Here is a 6,353-nt window from a genome sequence, read left to right as displayed (position 1 = left end):
GCACGCATCATTCTCCCCCACTTAAAAAAAGACTTGTCCACGAGTCTTCGTCTTTATCCTCGAATCTTCATCTTTAATTCCTCTTACCCACGGTTTCCAAAGGGCAAACAATTTCCAAAGTTTAAAACGAACATAAACGTACCAAACCGGAAAATCGTCTTGATCAAAGATGTTTCTGATAGACTCGTTAGTTTCTTCGATTCTGATTTCTTGAGTAGCCATCGAAAGAAGATGATGGTTGTAAAGAATATAAAAACCTAAGAACTCTTCGTAGACATTATCATGACCGGTTTCCGCAATTAAGGATTTTGGAAAAGAAATATTATTTTCAACACAAACTTCTTCTTCAACGAACGCGCCTTCATCTTCAGTGTCATAGACAGGTTCTATATCGTAAACGGAATCAGTGTCACCAAAATGACCATTGTTGTCTTTATCCACCACGTCCCAAAAGAGTGGGGAAGATTCAGAAAAACTCGAGAGGTATGCGTCTAATCCTATGAATTTGGGTTTCTCGCTCATTAGAGACATTTTCAACCAGGAATCCGGCTCTGATACCACATAATGCGTGTATGGGCTTGATTTAGTGAGTGGGGTAGTGTTTAGGTAAATTAAGCTAGAATAACAACCACAAATATATGGAATGAAAAGGATATATTTGATAAACAAACTAGACCTATAGCTTGTAAATCTGAAGACAAACTAAGACCTATTAGTTTGAATTCGATCAACTCAAGGATCACGTCCAAAAGATGATAATTTGTGAACTATGACAATAATTCAAAGTGAAAATAAGGGTTCTTTGATTAAAATTCGTGCCTTATCTTTCCCATGCATAAACTTGGCTTTATATGAAGCCTTTATTACAAACTTGGTGGTTACAAGCCAACCAACCAATTATTCATTAAAACTAGTAAATGAAATTTAAGGAAACTCTTGAAATAACACAAAAAAAACGTCCAAGACACTTGAGAATGAAAAAAAAACGTCTATGCTTCATTAAGGAGCCATATGAAGCATTAAGGAGCCATAAGAAGCATTAAAGTGCAACCATAATCCACCAAAGAGTGATAAAAACGGCTAGGAGGCTTTATGAAGCAAAAAGTAACGTTTTTAGCACTTATGAATCCTTAAAAATGTTGCCCTAGCCTTCATGCAACCCTAATTCAATTTGTGGGTTACCATGCATAACCCAACCATTGAGCCCAAGCCACCTTCTAGCCCACTAGTAATCACTAATCCATCACCTTTTGGGCTTTCATAATCCATGCATGGATCATCCCCTCCCCCTTTGAAAGGAATTGACCTCAATTCATCAAGTCCATCATCATCAAGATAAGATGAAAGATCTCTCACATTAAAGGTAGCATGCATTCCATGGTCTCCTCCCAAATCCACCTTGTAACCATTATCATTTTCAGAATTTGTCACTTCCACACATGTATCATTCCCTCCTTCTTCGAAAGGAATTGCCCTCAATTCGGTAAGAACCAAATTGTGTTGTTCTCCCATGCAAACCTTCCATGACAACAGGTGTTGAAAACAATTTTTTATTGCAGAATGTGACATTTTATTTACTCCAAGCTGGTCTCTTCTCCACATACACATGTTCTTCAAACAACTCAAACAACTCATAGAATTTAATCCTAACCGTATCTTCCATTTGTGGATCAAAAACCATTTTCGTACCTTCCCATGAACTCGACCCTACAAATTAACCTTGCAATAATTTAAATGGCTAATTGCAGTCATTTTAACAAATGGAACATCATTTGTATTTGTAAGTTGATGAGCAGCACGCCCCAATATCATGGCTTCCCAATTTAAGGCACCCCAAAAGAATATGAGTCCCAACATCATGAGCTCCCTCCTACGTAAATACTTGGGACTTGGATCTTCATATTGATTAATTCTTTCTTCTTTGCTCTTAGAAAGATGGTTTGTAAAAAGATGGATATCATCCTTCTTTCTTTCGCCACACACTTCACACCATTGTTCTTGGTGTTTTTGAACAATGAATGAAAAATTAATAAAAATACTTTTTATTTGTGGACACCATGAAAACTTAGCATAATAATTGCCACACAATGCCTCTTTTTGTGATTGATTGCTACCACCATGAACACATATTTTTTTGGAAATCATCATATTGTCTTTTGGAGGGTACAAAATTCTGCCATCATCCAAAAATAATTGGTCTTGCTGTTTTTGAGCCACGAATGAAAAGTCTCCATCTCTAATTGCACAAAACTTTTTATCAAAAGTAATACGCAAGTCTTTTTTCTCCTTTTGATCAATGAATAAAAGACAAAATAAAAACATCATTAGTAAGATCATAATTAGTAAAATCCAACCTCTCACCATACTTCCTCCTGTCACCAAGGCCTTCAAAATGCAAAATATAAGCATTCCATGGCCTCCAAAGTGTAAAAATCTCCCATACTTTGAAACGAAAATGAAGATGAAAAACGAATAAACCTTCTTGATCAATGAAGCTTCCAATTTGGATTTCTTTAAGATCTATAGAAAAGGAATTATGTTCATAAAAGATACGAGAAGCTGAATTTTTGTGGCACTTATATTCATTGGTCCTCGAGGTTGTGGGCTCTTGGAATGATTTTTGATGCTCAACAAAAATCACCATTTCTTCAAGAATGTTGTGCATATCAACAAAATTGATTTCTTCCACAAATGCTTCAACAATTTCATCTCTGATCACGAAATTAGCTTCTTCTTCAATTTCATCAACAAGTTTCTCTTCAACCAAGAAATTTATTCTTTCACAAAACTCCCCTTCCCCATCGGTGTCATAGATGGGACCATAATCTTCTTCCTCATCATCTTCTTCAATTTTCTCTTCCTCTATTTCTTCTTCATCATATAACTTGCGCAACATTTTTGGACAAAAACTTTCGAATAGGAACTGAAATCAAACAAACTTAGAAGATTTTTTTTTGGAACAAGAACTCAACAACACCCAATCAGAACTGGTCTCTGATACCACTTATGATGCGAATATGGGAGGTTTTGTTTTCGAGTGTTTGTGATTGCAGCAGGATAATAACAAATAGAGAAGAAACAATGCAAATGGGACTGTTATTGGTTATATTTGGAACAATTTTGGCAAGGTGGTAAACACGAACAAGTAACAAAGGATAGGTTGATTAACAGATTAGACCTATAATCTGCCAATCATGATAACAAGCCAAGACCTATTGACTTGAAATCAAAAATCACGAATGAGATCACGTCCCAAACGATGACACAAATCTGAATTATAAGCAATAATTCAAGAAAGGGATGAACAGAGTTCTGAATTTTCTTCAAAATATAGCTGATTTGCAAGTACAACTATGAACTCTATTTATAGTGCTAAAAACATAACTCTCGGAAATATCAAAAGTCTAAAACAATTAAAGAACTATTAAAGTACCATAATTAAACTAGTTAAAGACCCATTATTAAAATATTAAATATCCATTATAGCAGCAATTAATAAGCCAATTATGAAGACTCTTCAACTCTTTTAAGCTACTTATGATCATTTCCATGAATCCCTTCTTGTCACTCAATCATGGAACTTTAGAAAACAAAAGGGTCAAGTCATCCTCATTAGAGCACGCATCATTCTCCCCCACTTAAAAAAAGACTTGTCCACGAGTCTTCGTCTTTATCCTCGAATCTTCATCTTTAATTCCTCTTACCCACGGTTTCCAAAGGGCAAACAATTTCCAAAGTTTAAAACGAACATAAACGTACCAAACCGGAAAATCGTCTTGATCAAAGATGTTTCTGATAGACTCGTTAGTTTCTTCGATTCTGATTTCTTGAGTAGCCATCGAAAGAAGATGATGGTTGTAAAGAATATAAAAACCTAAGAACTCTTCGTAGACATTATCATGACCGGTTTCCGCAATTAAGGATTTTGGAAAAGAAATATTATTTTCAACACAAACTTCTTCTTCAACGAACGCGCCTTCATCTTCAGTGTCATAGACAGGTTCTATATCGTAAACGGAATCAGTGTCACCAAAATGACCATTGTTGTCTTTATCCACCACGTCCCAAAAGAGTGGGGAAGATTCAGAAAAACTCGAGAGGTATGCGTCTAATCCTATGAATTTGGGTTTCTCGCTCATTAGAGACATTTTCAACCAGGAATCCGGCTCTGATACCACATATGATGCGTGTATGGGCTTGATTTAGTGAGTGGGGTAGTGTTTAGGTAAATTAAGCTAGAATAACAACCACAAATATATGGAATGAAAAGGATATATTTGATAAACAAACTAGACCTATAGCTTGTAAATCTGAAGACAAACTAAGACCTATTAGTTTGAATTCGATCAACTCAAGGATCACGTCCAAAAGATGATAATTTGTGAACTATGACAATAATTCAAAGTGAAAATAAGGGTTCTTTGATTAAAATTCGTGCCTTATCTTTCCCATGCATAAACTTGGCTTTATATGAAGCCTTTATTACAAACTTGGTGGTTACAAGCCAACCAACCAATTATTCATTAAAACTAGTAAATGAAATTTAAGGAAACTCTTGAAATAACACAAAAAAAACGTCCAAGACACTTGAGAATGAAAAAAAACGTCTATGCTTCATTAAGGAGCCATATGAAGCATTAAGGAGCCATAAGAAGCATTAAAGTGCAACCATAATCCACCAAAGAGTGATAAAAACGGCTAGGAGGCTTTATGAAGCAAAAAGTAACGTTTTTAGCACTTATGAATCCTTAAAAATGTTGCCCTAGCCTTCATGCAACCCTAATTCAATTTGTGGGTTACCATGCATAACCCAACCATTGAGCCCAAGCCACCTTCTAGCCCACTAGTAATCACTAATCCATCACCTTTTGGGCTTTCATAATCCATGCATGGATCATCCCCTCCCCCTTTGAAAGGAATTGACCTCAATTCATCAAGTCCATCATCATCAAGATAAGCTGAAAGATCTCTCACATTAAAGGTAGCATGCATTCCATGGTCTCCTCCCAAATCCACCTTGTAACCATTATCATTTTCAGAATTTGTCACTTCCACACATGTATCATTCCCTCCTTCTTCGAAAGGAATTGCCCTCAATTCGGTAAGAACCAAATTGTGTTGTTCTCCCATGCAAACCTTCCATGACAACAGGTGTTGAAAACAATTTTTTATTGCAGAATGTGACATTTTATTTACTCCAAGCTGGTCTCTTCTCCACATACACATGTTCTTCAAACAACTCAAACAACTCATAGAATTTAATCCTAACCGTATCTTCCATTTGTGGATCAAAAACCATTTTCGTACCTTCCCATGAACTCGACCCTGCAAATTAACCTTGCAATAATTTAAATGGCTAATTGCAGTCATTTTAACAAATGGAACATCATTTGTATTTGTAAGTTGATGAGCAGCACGCCCCAATATCATGGCTTCCCAATTTAAGGCACCCCAAAAGAATATGAGTCCCAACATCATGAGCTCCCTCCTACGTAAATACTTGGGACTTGGATCTTCATATTGATTAATTCTTTCTTCTTTGCTCTTAGAAAGATGGTTTGTAAAAAGATGGATATCATCCTTCTTTCTTTCGCCACACACTTCACACCATTGTTCTTGGTGTTTTTGAACAATGAATGAAAAATTAATAAAAATACTTTTTATTTGTGGACACCATGAAAACTTGGCATAATAATTGCCACACAATGCCTCTTTTTGTGATTGATTGCTACCACCATGAACACATATTTTTTTGGAAATCATCATATTGTCTTTTGGAGGGTACAAAATTCTGCCATCATCCAAAAATAATTGGTCTTGCTGTTTTTGAGCCACGAATGAAAAGTCTCCATCTCTAATTGCACAAAACTTTTTATCAAAAGTAATACGCAAGTCTTTTTTCTCCTTTTGATCAATGAATAAAAGACAAAATAAAAACATCATTAGTAAGATCATAATTAGTAAAATCCAACCTCTCACCATACTTCCTCCTGTCACCAAGGCCTTCAAAATGCAAAATATAAGCATTCCATGGCCTCCAAAGTGTAAAAATCTCCCATACTTTGAAACGAAAATGAAGATGAAAAACGAAGAAACCTTCTTGATCAATGAAGCTTCCAATTTGGATTTCTTTAAGATCTTTAGAAAAGGAATTATGTTCATAAAAGATACGAGAAGCTGAATTTTTGTGGCACTTATATTCATTGGTCCTCGAGGTTGTGGGCTCTTGGAATGATTTTTGATGCTCAACAAAAATCACCATTTCTTCAAGAATGTTGTGCATATCAACAAAATTGATTTCTTCCACAAATGCTTCAACAATTTCATCTCTGATCACGAAATTAGCTTCTTCT

This window comes from Lactuca virosa, chromosome 4, assembly GCF_052849685.1.
Source record: "Lactuca virosa cultivar CGN04683 chromosome 4, Lactuca_virosa_CGN04683_v6, whole genome shotgun sequence".
Classification (NCBI taxonomy): domain Eukaryota; kingdom Viridiplantae; phylum Streptophyta; class Magnoliopsida; order Asterales; family Asteraceae; genus Lactuca; species Lactuca virosa.
Note: the sequence above shows the minus strand (reverse complement) of the source record.